Source organism: Phascolarctos cinereus, unplaced genomic scaffold (genome assembly GCF_003287225.1).
Source record: "Phascolarctos cinereus isolate Bilbo 61053 unplaced genomic scaffold, phaCin_HiC Scaffold_4;HRSCAF=312, whole genome shotgun sequence".
Lineage (NCBI taxonomy): Eukaryota > Metazoa > Chordata > Mammalia > Diprotodontia > Phascolarctidae > Phascolarctos > Phascolarctos cinereus.
The window spans coordinates 482,664,503-482,681,517 of NW_027555847.1; the positions used below are offsets into that span (position 1 = coordinate 482,664,503).

At 36.2% G+C, this 17,015-nt stretch overlaps 1 long non-coding RNA gene across 1 annotated transcript in view; it reads left to right on the plus strand.

Annotated features, from left to right (window-relative positions):
* LOC110212590 (uncharacterized) overlaps window positions 1–17,015 on the plus strand; it is a 61,376-nt gene that overhangs the window by 11,746 nt on the left and 32,615 nt on the right. The window contains exon 2 of the long non-coding RNA XR_013485721.1: window positions 10,649–10,719. This is a non-coding gene — a long non-coding RNA (uncharacterized LOC110212590). The remainder of the gene's footprint in view (window positions 1–10,648; window positions 10,720–17,015) is intronic.

Here is a 17,015-nt window from a genome sequence, read left to right on the forward strand (position 1 = left end):
CTCAGTTTCCTCATTTCCTCATTAAACCTGAGATGTTTAGATTAGATTGCATCTGAGGACCACTTAGTTTTATAGCTATTATTCCATGATTTTATCATCACCCCAAGATCAAAGAGAAACTGAAAAATATTCTGGGAGAAGATAACACTTATTAGGTGGGAGAATGATGATAATCTAGCAAAGGAGAATGATGAGTAGTCAGCAATATAAGAGAAGAACCAGGAGAATATAATGTCACAGAAACACAACTAGGAGTGACTGTGCAGGGAAGTAGGGATGACCATTAATATAAAAAGCTATAGAACTGTCAAGAAGTAGGAGTTCTGAGAAAGTACATTTGGATTTAGCAGTTAAAATAATTGGTTGCCTTCGAAAGAGTAGTTTGTGTCCAATAATGGGTTCAGAATCCAGATCAAAAATGGAGAAGTAGCTGTAAGTGTAGAAATGGAAGCAATGTGTATAGACTACCTTTCAAGGAATCTGATTATGAAAAGGAGAAAAGAAACAGGATGAAACCTTTAGGAAACATCGGAGTCAAATTAAGATTTTTGGGTTTGTTATGTTCTTTTGTTTTGTTTTGTTTTTAAGATAGAGAAGGTGGAACTATTTTTAGGCATAGAAAAAAATAGATCAGGAAAACATAAAAAAAAAATGAGAGAATGAATCAAAGATCAAGTTCCTAGAGTTTCTTCAGTTTTTTAACCTGAGGTCCACAGTACGTACATCTTTATTTTAACTAACTTTCATTACCCTTTTTAATCCTATGTATTTTATTTAATGCACTTAAAGCATTGCTCATCATTTTATATAGCAAAATAATAATCCAATATAATCAAATACCACAATTTGTTTAGGCAGATCTGAATTGATCTCCAGGCCCTTCATTATCCTTGTGGCCATTCTCCAGGTATTCTCCAGAACATCAAAGTCCTGCCCAATAAATGTGACTCAGAATTGACAAAACACCACAAATGTATTGTCAACCAAGGTTCACACAGTGAGTTTGTAGCAACATAGTTCCTTGTAGCTCTGGCTTCATATTATAATAACGTGGACGACTTGCCGCTACTTCTTCCTTAGATGGTACAATGATCCAGCTCTTTTTCCAGGTAGAGATTCATATCAACTACTTAGCCACAAGTTGTAAGAAAATCTTTCCTTTTTCCTCTTTGATGTATTTTTTTTCAACCTCCAACTTCTTGATGCAGGTCAGGCTTCTCTCCTCCTTCTTTCCATACATTTTTTGTTTGTTTTTTCATACTAAAGCCTGCTTTTGTGACCCAGTGCACAATATTGCAGGGGAACCAACAGACTAGGATTCCAATTCCACCTCAGAATGCTACTACCTATGTGACCTTTGGCAAGTCACTTTATCTCCTGAGGCCTCACTGTCCTCATTTGTGAAATGATAAGATTCCACTAGATGGGCCTCTGAAGTCCCTGAAACTCTGGAGCTATTAATTTTGGTGCTGATCCATTTCTAAAGTAATGCTTTATTGTCCTTAATGATGGAGGATGGAGTAGCCTTCCTAGACCCCTTTTGCTTTCTCTTCTGTAATAAATTGTACCTAGAATAATAAAATATTATTTAGCTATAGAAGAAATGTGCACTGCACACTGTACAGGCCACTACAAAATTCAAAAACTTTTCTATTCTCGAAACTTGTTGAGTGATAACTTCAGTCCTTTTTCAGTCTTCCCAGGAGTTCTCCAGGAGAAATATTCTTGCAGATTTTTGTGGGGATCTTTATGTCCAAAACAGACACTGTTCTCACCTTCTCAACTCTTTTTAAAACTTCCTTTATTATTCTCATCTTTTTAGCACCTTGACAACCTCTCCCAATTTCTTGTCTCATTAACCTTCTAACTTATCTAAGTAATTCTTCTTGTTTAATTTATTTCACCAACTTCATCTTCCTCAAGTTCTTAAACTTCAGGTTTTTTTCTTTTTCTTGAAAATATTTTAGCAGCTTCCCTGACTTATCTTGCATTGCAGTTAACTGAAATTGTATATGGATAAATTTAGACTCAATGTATGGTGACTGGGCAATTATTCACCTTGCGTGGAGATTTTCAAGAGGATGACCACTTTGCTGGAGACATTTTTAGAAAGGATTCAGTCAAACTGAACAAGACACCCTCCAAGGTCAGTTTCTAACTCTATAAATTTGGTCCTGAATCTAGAGGCATCTTGAATTTCCCACTTATCATAAATCCTCTTCATTTCATAGATTTAGGGCAAAGACAAAATTTTCATTTCATTTTATACTATCAGTCTGCACTTTGCTTGCATTTTTCTCAGTGGGAAGCAGAGAATTACTCTGGTTAGGCAGGTTCACTCATAAAGCCAATTTCTGCAATTGGGTCCAGAGCATAAAATTTTCCTTAAATTAGTACTGAAAGTTAGGAGCAAGGTACCCGATAATTTCTAAAGCTTTTTCCTATACTTCATATTTAAATTTATTATTCCAAATTCATTGTTCCTAAATTTATGGTGGTCTAATTATTTGTAAAGGAATTGAGAAAAGACTATTTGCTCTGATAGCCTTGTACAGTTTGGGTATAGATATATGACACCTATCATTTCAGAAGGCACTGGCTTCATTAAGTAGGACCACTGGGGATAAATATCCACACTGGCTTCTAACTCCTTGGCTAGGAGAACTGTTACCATGGTAGATCTCTGTATCCTCTCCCAAGCTAGTGTCATTTGCAAGTTTCTTTAAAATGCTTGTATGTAGACAAGGACACTTGGTCATAGATACATTGATTTACAAGGAGTAGGATCTGTATCTATTATATTCTTCTTGGCAGATAATGTCACTTTGGCATAAGGCTGTTGAGCTCCATCACTGGTATGGCACCAGGATATTCATTACACAGTGCCTCAATTTTCTCAACAGTAAAATAGTATTTGACTAGATGACCCCGAAGGTTATTTCTATTTTTCACATTTTGTGTTTCCATGTGATTTTTTACAGCATGAAAATCCAAACCACATTCTATGGGCTTGACTCTGGGTCTTCCAGAAGTCTTTTTTTTTGAACTGATTTCATTCCTATTACAATTTGATATTTGATCAGGAACTGGGCCAGTAACTGAAATTGCAAGATTGTCCCAGAAGTATCAGAGCAAGCAAAGCACTTCTGACTCTTTTCCCTTCTCCTTTTTTTCCATTTTAGTTGAAACCATATCATTCAAAAGAATCTCAATCCTCCCACCCCCAAAGGATCACTACAGTCAACAAATTTCTACAGAACCAGTTTAATCAATCTATTCTCCTTCACTAAGCAGTAAACTTATGTAAACATTCAAAGCCTCAGGCCCTGAGACTGTGAGAGATAAAGCTGCCTTGGATTTGTCTGCTCTGTCAGTGGCATCCTTAGCTTGAAGATAATAAGTGAAACATTGCTTATATTGCTTTCCGTTTTCTTTCACACACTGCCTGAATCTAGAATTCAGATGGGAATTTGAGGTATTCTGTAATTTTGCTTTTTTTTCTGGTATTTTGTAAATGTGTAGAGGAAGGGAACTCTTCACTCAGACCTGGGTCATTATAAAAAAAAAAAATCTTTCATTTAGTCTTCCATAAACTGACAAGTTAAGGAGGAAGGACCAAGGGTTGGGCACCTTTCCTAGTTTCCTATTGCTAGGCAAACAGTAGGTACATAATAAATATATGAGGAATAAGGGGATGAATGAGTGGTATGAATAAATCGTGTTCCAAATTCCAGCATCTCCCCAAAGAAAAGAAGTTATCTGTACTGTTCAGGACAAGTTGTAGGAAGGCTTATAATTTAATTTTACAATGACCAGAGCCTAGACAAAGCTTTTGATAAAGAGGACTGGAAGTAATAAATTCACTGAATAATACTTAAGAGAAATAAAAAGAGGGAGTTGACATATAAATAAACCTATTATAGCAAAAGGAAGCTGTTTAAAAATTATTTTATTTATTTTGTTAACCATTTCCCTAGGGAGTTCATCAATGGCTTGTTCAATTTCTTTTTCTGAGATGGGGTTATTTAAGTATTTTACTTCCTCTTTGGTTAATCTGGGCAATTTATATTTTTGTAAATATGTATCCATTTCACTAAGATTGTCAAATTTGTTGGCATATAGTTGGGCAAAATAATTCTAATTATTGTTTTAATTTCCTCTTCCTTGGTGGTAGCTTCGCCCTTTTCATTCTTGATACTAGTAATTTGGTTTTCTTCTTTCTTTTTTTTAATTAAATTAACCAAAGGATTATCTATTTTATTGATTTTTTCATAAAACCAGCTCTTATTTATTAGTTCAATAGTTTTCTTAATTTCAATTTTCTTAATTTTTCCTTTGGTTTTCAATATTTCTAATTTGGTGTTTAGTTGAGGATTTTTAATTTGTTCTTTTTCTAGTTTTTTTAGTTGTATGCCCAATTCATTAATCTCCTCTTTTTCTATTTTATTTATGTAAGCATTTAGAGATATAAAACTTCCCCTAAGAACTGCTTTCACTGCATCCCATAGGTTTTGGTATGTTGTCTCATTATTGTCATTCTCTTGAATGAAATTATTGATTGTTTCTATGATTTGTTGTTTGACCCAATCATTTTTTAGGATTAGATTATTTAGTTTCCAATTATTTTTTAGTCTATCTTTCCATGGCCCTTTATTACATATAATTTTTATTGCATCATGATCTGAAAAGGATGCATTTAATATTTCTGCCTTTCTGCATTGGATTGTGAGGTTTTTATGCCCTAGTACATGGTCAATTTTTGTGTATGTGCCATGTACTGATGAGAAAAAAGTATATTCCTTTCTATCCCCATTCAGTTTTCTCCAGAGGTCTATCATACCTAACTTTTCTAATGTTCTATTCACCTCCTTAACTTCTTTCTTGTTTATTTTGTGGTTAGACTTATCTAGTGCCAAGAGGGGGAGGTTCAGGTCCCACTAGTATAGTTTTGCTGTCTATTTCTTCCTGTAACTCCCTGAACTTCTCCTGTAAGAATTTGGATGCTATACCATTTGGTGCATATATAATTAGTAATGATATTACTTCATTGTCTATGGTGCCTTTTAGCAGGATGTAGTTTCCTTCCTTATCTCTTTTGATTAGATCTATTTTTGCTTTTGCTTTGTCTGAGATCAGGATTGCTACCCCTGCTTTTTTTACTTCAGCTGACGCATAATATATTCTGCTCCAGCCTTTTACCTTTACCCTGTATGTGTCACTCTTTTTCAAATGTGTTTCCTGTAAACAACATATTGTAGGATTATGGTTTTTAATCCATTCTGCAATCCATTTCCGTTTTATGGGAGAGTTCATCCCATTCACATTCACAGTTATGATTACTATCTGTGTCTTTTTCTCCATCCTTTCCCCCCATTTATGCTTTTCTTTCTCCTTTTTCCTTTCCCCCTTCACTAGTGTTTTGCTTTTGACCACTGCCTCCTTCAGTCCCTTCCCCTTTTATTATCCCTTTCCCTTTTCTTCCCCTTTAGTCTTACTGCTGCTTCTCTCCCTTCTTTCCCCCCCTCCATTTTCTTTCCCCTTTTCCCTCCCACTGCCTATAGGGCAAGTTAGATTTCTATACCTAACTGATTATATTATGCCCTTCTTGAGCCAAATCTGATGAGAGTAAGGTTCAAACAATGCTCCCCCCTTTCCCTCGCTGTAATAGGATTTTGTGTCTTTTCCTGTAATGTAATTTACCCTTGTCTGCCTCCTCCTTTTCAGTACATTTTCTAAGATCAGATTGATCCACTTATTTGGATCCATTTAACTTGATTAGATTTTTTTTTATCATTACATCAAAGTCAACTAATATCCACCCTCTTTATGTATACTCCTTTAACAAGGTGTAATAACAATACAGTTCTCAAGGGTTGCAAGTCTCATATTCCCTTGTAGGGGTTTAAACAGCCCCCCCCTTATTAACAACATATTGTATCCTTCTGTCCCATTTACCTTTTTAAGTCCTTCTTGAGTCCTGTACTTGAAGATCAAATTTTTTGTTGAGCTCTGGTCTTTTTATCAGGAAAGTTTGGAAGTCTCCTATTTCGTTGAATATCCACCTCCTCCCTTGAAAAATGATGCTCATTTTTGCTGGGTAAGATCCTTGGCTGCATTCCAAGCTCCTTTGCCTTATGGAATATCATGTTCCATGCCCTGCGGTCTTTTAATGTAGAAGCTGCAAGGTCCTGTGTAATCCTGACTGTGGTTCCATGATATTTAAATTGTTTCTTTCTGGCTGCTTGCAGCACCTTCTCTTTCATCTGGTAATTTTGGAATTTTGCTATTATATTTCTTGGCGTTGTCAATTTGGGATCTCTTTCAGGTGGTGATCGGTGGATTCTTTCTATGGTTATTTTCCCTTCTGGTTCTAGGACTTCTGGGCAGTTTTCCTTTATGATTTCCTGAAAGATACTGTCCAGGCTCTTTTTTTTCATCATGATTTTCAGGTAGTCCAATAATTTTTAAATGATTCTCCTGAGTCGATTTTCCAGGTCGGTTGTTTTACTGATGAGGTATTTTACATTTTCATATTTTTTCATTTTTATTTTTTCTGTTTGAGTGATTCTTGCTCTCTCATAGATACATTAGTTTCCATTTGTCCAATTCTAGTTTTTAACAGATTGTTTTCTTCTGTTAGTTTTTGTACTTCCTTCTTCAACTGGCCAATTGTGTTTTTTAGGGACTTGTTTTTCAGTGTACTCTTCTGTTAGTTTTTGTCCTTCCTTCTTCAATTGGCCAATTGTGTTTTTTAGGGACTTGTTTTCTTCAGTGTATTTTTTTTCCAATGGCCAATTGTATTTTTGAAGGACTCTTCTACCTCTCTCATTTGACTATTAAAATCCTTCTTGAGCTCTTCTAAGAAGGCTTTTTGGGCTTCAGACCAGTTCATATTCCCTTTTGTTGTTGCAGATGTGGGTTTGTTGACAATGTTGTCCTCTTCAGAATTTCTGTCTTGATCTTCACTCTTCTCATAATATGAATCTATGGTACGTTTCTTTTTACTCATGGTGTTTCTTTATTCCCTGGCCTTTAAAGAGATTGAGCTCTCCTGCTGGGGAACAGAGGGTACTGACCCAAGCTTCTTGTGTTGGGAGCCTAGGTCTTGGTCACTGGCTTTGCTTCTGGGGCCTCTTATGCTGGGAATTGGAGGCTGTAGGTTTCTGGCAGCTTACCTTGTGTTGGGCTGGAATCAGCAAGGCTGGAACTTTCAGGCAATTCTAGGTTGCCTGCTTTTCCTTTCCTTTAGCTTTCTTCAGCTCCTTTTAGATGGTGCTGCAGGATGTTTATCTGCCTGGGGCCCCTGCAGTGTTGTCTCCCTTTTCTGCTAATGCACTGGGAGATTCCTTTGCAGTGGAGTGCCGAGGCTCCTGGTGGTTTTCTGAGCTGGTTTCCACCGGTTCCCTGCCCTCACTGAGGCACTGGAGGTCCAGGTGTTGGTGTTTGCCTGCTCTACCACCTGGGCTTCAGGATTTCTTCACAATTGGGGCTTCAGGGCTCCTACAGCTCACCTGGTATTGGGTTGGAATCATCGAGGTCCGGGCTTTAGGAAGCCTTTAAGTTGTTTTCTTCACCTCCTTTCAGATGAATGCCGCATGGTTCTTATCCGCCTGGGGCCCCTTGTTTTTGCTGAAGCACTGAAAGATCCATTTGCTGGGCTACTGCACTGCTGTTCCTTGTCTTTCTTCTGGTTCAGGTGTTCCAGGTTTTTTTTTTTTTTTCCTGGGCTGATATTTTCTGGGTTAACTATTTCCCAATTACATGTAAAAATTTTAACCATCATTAAAAAAATCCTTTGAGTTACAAATTCTCTCTCTCCTCTTGTGCCACCCCCCTCCTTGAGAAGGCAAGTAATTTGCTATCAGTTGCAAAACAAAACACAAACAATATATAAAATAATAAAAGTAAAGTTTTTAAAAAAGTATGCTTCAGTCTGCATTCAAAGTACATCAGTTCTATCTCTAGAGGTAGATAGCATTTTTCATGATAGGACCTTTGGAATTGTCGGGGCTCATTATCTTGATTAGAGCTGCTAAGTCTTTCATGGTAGATCATCTTCAAAATATTGCTGTTATTGTGTACAATGTCTTCCCAGTCCTTCTCACTTTACTTTGCAAGAATTCATATAAATCTTCCCAGTTTTTCTTCTGAAACCTTCATGCTTATCATTTCTTATAGCCCAATGTAATATTCCAGTACAATCATATATGACAACTTGTTCAGCCATTAGTCGGTTGATGGATATCCCCTTGATTTTTAATTCTTTACCATCACAAAAATAGATGCTATAGATATTTATGTGGAAATAGGTTCCTTTGCTTTTTCTCTGAGTAGTTGTATTGCTGGGTGAAAGGGTATCACAGTTTTATAGCCCTTTGGGTATAGTTCTAAATTGTTCTACAGAATTTTTGGACTAATTCACAACTCTATCAATAAATTAGTGTCCTAATTTTTTTCACATCCTCTCTAGCATTTGTTATTTTCCTTTTCTGTCATGTTAGCCAATCTGATAAGTATGAAGTGGTACCTTAAAGTTATTTTAATATGTATTTCTCTAATCAGTAGTGATTTAGAACAGTTTTCATGTGATTATATTTAGCTTGTATTTCTTCTTCTGAAAATTTCCTGCTCATATACTTTGACCATTTATCAACTGGGGAAATGACTCTTATTCATAGAAACTTACTTCAATTCCCTATAAATTTGAGAAATGAGGCCTTCTTAGGAAAAAAAAATTTGCCGTAGAAATTTTCCCCAATTACTTTTTTTCTAATTTTGATTGCATTAGTTTTGTTTGTGTAAATACTTTCTAATTTCCTGTAATCAAAATTATCCATTTTACTTCCTGTTTTCCTCTCTATCTCTTCTTTGGTCATAAACTTTTTCTTTATCCATAGATTTGAAAGGTATTTTTTTTTATATTGTCCACTTATTTACTTATGCTATCACCCTTATGTCTAAATCATTTAACCCCTTTGACTCTATCTTTATATATGGTATGAGATATTGGTCTATGCAGGGGCGGGGAACCTGTGACCTCATGGCCACATGTGGTTAAGCCCTCCAATGTGGCCCTCTGTCTGAATCAAACTTCACAAAGCAAATCTCCCTAATAAAATGATTTGTTCTGTAAAACTTGGACTCAGTCAAAAGGCTGCACTCAAGGACCTAGAAGGCCACATGTGACCTATAGGCCACAGGTTCCTTACTCCTGGTGTATGCCTACTTCCTGCCAAGCTGCTTTCCAGTTTTCCCAGCAATTTTTTTGTAAATGGTGAGTTCTTACCCCCAAAACTTAGATCTCTGTGTTTGTCAAACACTAGATTACTGCGGGCATTTACTGCTATGTATTGTGTACCTAACCAATTCCACAACTCTTTCTTAGCCAATAGCAGATTGTTTTGATGACTACTATTTTGAAATCTGGAACTGCTAGTGTACCTTTCTTAACTTTTTTTTCATTAATTCCTTTGATATTGTTGACCTTTTATTCTTCCAGATGAATTTTGTAACTACATTTTTTTTTCTGATTTATTAAAATAATTCTTTGGTAGTTTGATTGAGATGACAACAAATAGGTAAATGAACTGAGGTAGAATTTTCATTTTTATTATATTGGCTTGGCCTACTCATGAGAAATTAATATTTCTCTAATTCTTTAGATCTGTCTTTGTCTGTGTAGTGTTTTGTAATTGTGTTCATATAAACCGTGGGATTTTCTTGGCAAATAGACTCCCACGTATTTTGTATTGTTTGCTTTTATTTTAAATGGAATTTCTCTTTTCATCTCTTGCTGCAGGGTTTTGTGTATAGGATATAAAAATCTTGATAACTTACACGGGTTCATTTTGTATCCTGCAATTTTGTTGAATCTGTTGTTTTGCCTGGTTTTTTATCTGATTTTCTAGAGCAGGGATTCTTAAACTTTTTCCACTCGTGACCCTTTATCACATTTGGCAGCATTCATTAGCATTGCATGGCCTGACAGTGTGTGCAGTACAAAGTGCATGTGCTTTGTGTTCAGAGCCAAGGCTGCAGTGGGGCAAGCACTGCCAGAAATACCTCAGATTCATTACACATTTGTTTTTTAATTAATTTTTGGTCATTGCATGTTAAGAAACTTTTTACTGTTGCCAAATTTTTTCTGGCCTCTTATGGGTTGGCGACTCACAGTTTAAGAAGCACTGTTCGAGAGTACTCTCAGTATATCATCATATCTGCAAAGAGTGATATTTCAGTTTCTTCTTTGCCTATCATATCAACTTTTCTATGATTCTATTTGTCATTTTGACTTTTTTTCTAATTATTTTCTAATTAGATTTATCTAGCTCTTACAGAGCAAAGTTGAGGTCCCCCACTGGTATAGATTTACTCTCTATTTCCTCCTATAATTCATTTAACTTTTCCTATAAGAATTTGGATACTATGCCATTTGGTACACTTACGTTTTGTTTTGATATTGCTTTATTATCTATGGTTCCTTTTATTAAGATATGGTTTCCTTGCTTATCCTTTTTAATTAGGTCCATTTTTGCTTTTGTTCTGTCTGGGATCATGATTGCTATTCCTGCCTTTTTTACTTCACTGAAGCTTAACAGATTCTGCTTTAGCCACTTATTTTAACTCTATGTATGTTTTTCTCTTTCAGGTGTGTTTCTCCTAAATGACTTATTGGATTCTGGCTTCTAATCTATTGTGCTATCCACTTCCATTTTATGGGTGAGCTCCTCTCATTCATGTTCACAGTTTTAATTGCTAACTATGCATTCCTCTCCATTCTATTTTCTTCTATTTATCCTTCTCTTTCTCTCTTTTTATACTGTCCCCTCCTTTAAAGTCTGTTTTTCTTCTGACCACTGCCTTCTTATATCTATCCTGCCTTTTATCACCCCCTTCATTTCTCTTATTCCTGCTTCCTTATAGTGTAAGATAGATTTCTATACCCATCTGAGTCTGTATGTTATTCCCTCATTGAGCCAATTAAGACAAGTGAGGCTCAAGCCTTGTCCTTCCCCAGCCACTGCAATTCCCCCCTCTACTAAAAAAGTTCCTCCTTGCACACTTCTTTTATCTGAGATAGTTCTCCCTATTTGTCCTCTACCTTTGCTCTTCTACCATGTTACCCTGTAACTTTTTTCTTACCAGTTGCCAGATTTCTTTACTGTCTTTGGCTTGAGAGCTCCCCATGCTGCTGCTTCTGTCACCACCACCTACTCCCACCACTGGTGTTTCATCCATGAACATTCTGGACCAGTCTTCTCCACTATATCACAGATTTCTCTTTCTGACCCCCTATGTTGTCTTGGGCTGGAATAATGCATCACTCTGACATTTTGTTATGTGCTGTTTCAGAATTTAATTTGAGGCATTATTTTAAAGTTATTTGGAGGGAAATGGGAGATTTTGGGTAAGTGTTTCTCTACTCTGCCACCTTGGCTCTGCACCTGTAAGTCACAAAAGGGAAACATTTAGGATTAATTTGTGATACTAGGCTTTTAGGGAATGTACCATAGGATATGGCTTACAGTGATATGGAAGTTGAGTGGTGGGAAATGGGGGCAAGAAGTTCTGCCTTTACCATATTGTATTTGAGGTGCCATGCAGATTGGAGTTGAGGGACCATATAAGAGAAAGCATGTATGCCAGAATGGAAATGAAATATTTGTGGAACAAAGAAGACTCTGCATTGACTTGAACAGAGGATTTATCAAATTAAGCAGATAAATGCAGCCAGATTATGGAAAGCCTTGAAAACAAATTAAAGTATATTGGATTTCATGTGGAAGTCAGTATTGAGCGATTATAGTTTTTTGAGCAGAGGAGTAAGATGGTGAAAAATGTATTCAGAGATGTATAACACAGCCCCTCTTGTCCTTTATTGTCTGGAAGGTCAGGTAGATTACATTTCACCCTTCCCCCACCAGGATTCTTTGGTACCTATAATGTTTTGTTTTGTTTTGTTTTGTTTTTTTCCTTTAATACCCTTATGATATGTCTAAGCTCTCTGCCATTGGCTGCAGCCTCCACCATCATGTTCCCTCAACAGCAGAGTGCATTCTCTGTACCCCAATTTTATTTAACTACTGATGGATTATCTTTTACAAGAAACTATTTATTTCAAAAGATATAATTACAAACATACAAACTTACTCCCTCCACACATGGGAATCATGATTCTCATCCTTTTCTGGACCGATTCAGTCTCTGGGTAGGGAAAGAAGAGTAGGCTCATAGTTTAACTCATGGTCCAGTTCCAAGTGTAACCTGCCCCACTTCCCACCCTGGGTTCAAGTCCTAGGCATCCTAGCTTCTTAAAGGTTTGGCTGGCCATATCATTCAACCTGCAATGTTGGCTCCAAGGTCTCCATCGCTACAACTTCTAGGTGCAGTGGAGATCACTTTTAACATCTGAAATTAGGTGGACAAACAACACAGAACAGAAACAGACAGCCTCCATGCTTGTTTGAGACCAAGTAAAAGAGAGGGAGCAAGGGAAGTAAAGTCCTTCTCCTCTCATTGATTCAGTTCATTGCACTCATTAGGTTGGTGAACTGTGCTCTTCAGCCACCGAATACAGCTGCTAAGAGTCCCATAAAAGGCACAGGAGAAAGGGATTGGGATTGGGGGAAGCAGTCAAAAAAGAGTGATCAACTCAGTTTTAGAGACACAGGCAGCAAGAAAGGAGTCTATCATCATCTAAGTGTTAAAGGAACACAAGAATGCCTAAACCAGACCAGATTTGTACGTGTTTTTGGCATTGTTATTGCAGGATTATTTGAATGAAGGCAAATCTAAAGTCAGGAAAACTAGGTAGGAGTGAGTACAGAAAAAAAAATTATTAAACTAGGAATATATCAGGTAGTAGGGAAAAATGTAAAAGCAAAATAATCTATTAGGTGGCAGGGGCAGAGAAGGTAAAGCAGATAATGAGAAGTAACTCTGGAGAAGGTGAGAGAAAAAATTTTGAGAAGGAGAAAAAAATTTCTGTGAGGAGCAGTAGGTTAGGAGAGAAAGTATAATCAGTTTTCCTCAGTTTATCTTATGGAAAAGTATCAGTCATCTGCTGTGAGGAAGAAAGAAGGATTTAGAATGTTAGACAGGTAGCTGAAGGATTTTTTTTTCAGAGCATTAGCAAAATGAATCAATGAAATATGAATTTTTGTGGTTGAAATCTTTTGTGAGCTATGTTGATCTAGCTTTCTGACATTTTGTACTCACATATGGAGGCAAAAATCCCTTTTTAATAAAGCCTGAATTTACATTATAAAGCTAAAACATTTTCTTCAGAGAAAATTATATTATAAATTGATAATCTTGAATTCAAGTCTAAGCATTGTAACAGGCCCAGTACTTGATAACTATAATGCTACTTGAAAACCTGAAAACTGTTCACTGTAAAGTATTATTTCTCTGAAGTATTCTCCTTATTAAGAGGGAAATTGTGAAGTATTCTGTTCAGATGTTTTAATATGGGATTGTCATGCATGATTAGAAATCCATAAAGATAAAATTGTTAATATGTTCAACATTCCATTAGAAGTCATTTCTGTAAATAACATTAAAACATTGCAGAATTTATTCCAAATTCATAGATTTAAATATTTATTATAAAATTAATTTTATTTGAACTATTTCCCTTCCAGCTAGATACATTAGGACTTCATAATTAAACCAAGGGATGAAGACCAGTCTAAAATTTTTGTAAAGTATTTAAAAGTTTATTTTTTAAATATTTTCCAATTATATGCAAGAAAACTTTTTACTATCTTTTTCTTTTAATTTTGAGTTCCAAATTCTCCCCTTGCTTTTTTTCCTCCTTGGGAAGGCAAGCAGTTTGATTTCAATTATACATGTGAGGTCATACAAAATATATTTCCAAGTTAACCATGTTGCAAAAGAAACACACAAAAAAATTTTGAAAAAGGAGTTAAAAAAAAGTATGCTTCAATCTTCATTTGGAGTTCATTAGTTTTTTCTCTGGAGGTAGATAGCATTTTTCATTATAAGTTCTTTGGAATTGTCTTGGACCATTGTTTTGATCAGAGTAATTAAATCTTTCACAGTTTATCATCCTTACAATATTGCTGTTGCTACATATACTTCACTTTGCATGAATGCAATTAAGTCTTCTTAGGTTTTTTCTGAAATGATTTTGCTTGTTGTTTCTTAAAGCACAGTAATATTACATTGCAAATGTATACCACAATTTGCTTTATCTATTACCCAATTGATGGACATCCCCTCAACTTCAAATTCCTTGCCACTGCAAAAAGAGCTGCTATAAATATTTGTACAAATAGCTATTTTTCATTTTTCTTTGATCTTTGTCACATAAAGACCTAGTAGTGGTATTGTGGGTCAGAGGATACACCGGGTTTTAGAGGGTTTGGATGTTCTTTAGGATGTATAAATTAGATTATAACCAACAGTGCAGTAGTTTTTCCACATCCCTTCAGAATTTATTATTTTCTTTTTTTTTCTGTCATCTTAGCCCATCTCATAGGTTTGAGGTGGTACCTCAGAGTTTTATTTTTTAATTTGCATTTCTTTAATCATTAGATATTTAGAACATATTTTCATGCAACTATGGATGTTTTTTTTTTCTTCTTAAAACTGCTTGTTCATAACCTTTGCCAATTTATCAACTGGGGAATGGCTCTTGTTTTTATAAACTTGACTCAATTCCCTATATGTTTGAGAAATGAGGTCTTTATCAGAAAAACTTGCTATAAATACATCCCCTAGCTTCTTATTTTCATTCTAATTTTTGGCTGCATTGTTTTTGCTTGTGCAAAAGCTTTTCAATTTCATGTAATGTAAATTATCAGTCTTACTTCCCATAATCCTATCTCTTGCTTGGCCATAAATTGAGTTTTTCCATTAATTCCACTAATTTTCTAATGATATTACCCGTCATGTCTAAGTCATTGAACCAATTTGACCTTATCTTGGCATACAGTATGACATCTATGCCTAATTTCTGCTGAATTGCTTTCCAATTTTCCCAGCAGTTTTTTTTTTTTGGTCAAATAGTGAGTGCTTACCCCCAGAGCTTGGATCTTTGGATTTGTCAAAAACTAAATTATTATGGTCTTTTCCTACTGGGTATTGGGTACTCAACCTACCATTCTATTACTTAGCCAGTATCAGACTGCTTTAATGTTTACTGCTTTGTAATCTAATTTGGAATCTGAGACTCCTAGGCTGCTTTCCTTCACTTTTTGTTTTCATTGATTCCCTTGATATTCTTGATTTCTTGTTCTTCCAGATTAATTTTGCAACTATTTTTTTCTAGCTCTATAAAATTATTCTTTGTTAGATTGGTTAGTATGGCACTGAATAAGTAAATTAGTTTATATAGAATTGTCATTCTTATTATGTTGGCTCAGTCTGTTGATGTGTGGTCCTTCAATCAGGTCTGACACCATGCACCATAACATGACAAGCCCTTCTATCCTCTGTCTCTCAAAGTCTCTCTAAGCTCATGTTCATTGCTTCCATGACACAATCTTCTCCATCTCTTCCTCTGCCATCCCCTTCTCCTTCAGCTTTCAATCTTTCCCAGCATCAGAGCCTTTCTGATCAGTACTGTCTTTCATGAAGTGGCCAAAGTATTTAAGCTTCACCTTCAGTATTTAACCTTCTAGTGAATAGCCTAAATTACTTTGACTAATTTGACCTACTTGCTGTCCAAAAGTCTTCTCTAGCACCACAATTTAAAAGTATCAGTTCTGTGGTGCTCAGCTCTCACATTATGGTCCAGCTCTCACAGCCATATATTGCTACTGCAAAAAAGATAGCTTTGAACACGGAACCTTTGTTGGGAAGGTGATGTCCCTGCTTTTTAGTATACTTTCCAGATTTGTTTCTTCCACAGTGCAAGCATCTTTTAATTTCATGGCTGCAGTTACCATCTGTGATGATCTTTGAGTTCAAGAATATAAAATCTCACTCTGCTTGTGCTCCACTTCTTCTTTCTGTATTTTCCAGGAAGTGAAGGGACCAGTTGCCAAAATCTTAGCGTTTTTTTTTTTTATGTTAAGCTTCAAGTCAACTTTTATACTTCTATCTTTCACCATCATCAAGAGACTCCCTAATTCCTCTTTATTTTCTTCCCTTGGAGTGGTATCCTCCACATCTCTGAGATAGTTGATATTTGTCCCATCAATCTTAATTTTGGCTTTGGATTAATTCAGTCTGGCATTTCATATGATGTACTATGCATATGAGTTAAATAAATAAGGTGGCAATTTACAGTCTTGCTGTACTCCTTTTCCAATCTTAAATGAATCAGTTGTTTCATGCTCTATTCTAACTGTTGCTTCTTGGCCTACATACAGGTTCCTCAGCAGATAAGTAAGCTGATCTGGTACTCCCATCTCTCTGAGGATTTGCCACATTTCTTATGATATATACAATCAAAGGGTTTAGTCAATGAAGCAGAAGAAGATTTTTTTTTCCCCCTGGAACTCCCTTGCTTTCTCCATTATCCAGTGTCAAGTGGACCAAAAAGGACCATAGCCTTTGAGTGGCCAGAGCCAAACAGAGCAGGTGATAGACAGGAGAGTCAGTAATCAAATAGCAGTTTAATTTCCAAGTGAGGGAAGTGGCTCGCAATAAAAAACACAAATGTCAGGGCCCCACCCTTAGTGGGGGAGGGGAAGCTGTTTTAGTATGGCTGAACCTTGATTTATATATTTGTGGCTAGACAAAGAGTCAAATAGTGTAGTATAGCAATAGTACTGAGACGAATGGTAACAGTGAATCAAGGTTGTCTAGTGAAAAAAAAAAAGCCAAAGGCTTCATGTCTGAGCCTGTTGGTGCTTGCCTGAGCTCAGAGACCATCATTTCCAAAAGGTGAGCTCAAAGGACTGTTGTTATACCAAGCTCAAGGCACAGCTTGCTACCTGGGCCTTGACTCCGCAAAACGGGATCTCTCCTAATATCATGACATTTCCCCCTTTTCACCAAATGAAGGGGATCTGAAAGAACCCCTCCTCTTCTGGCCAATTAGG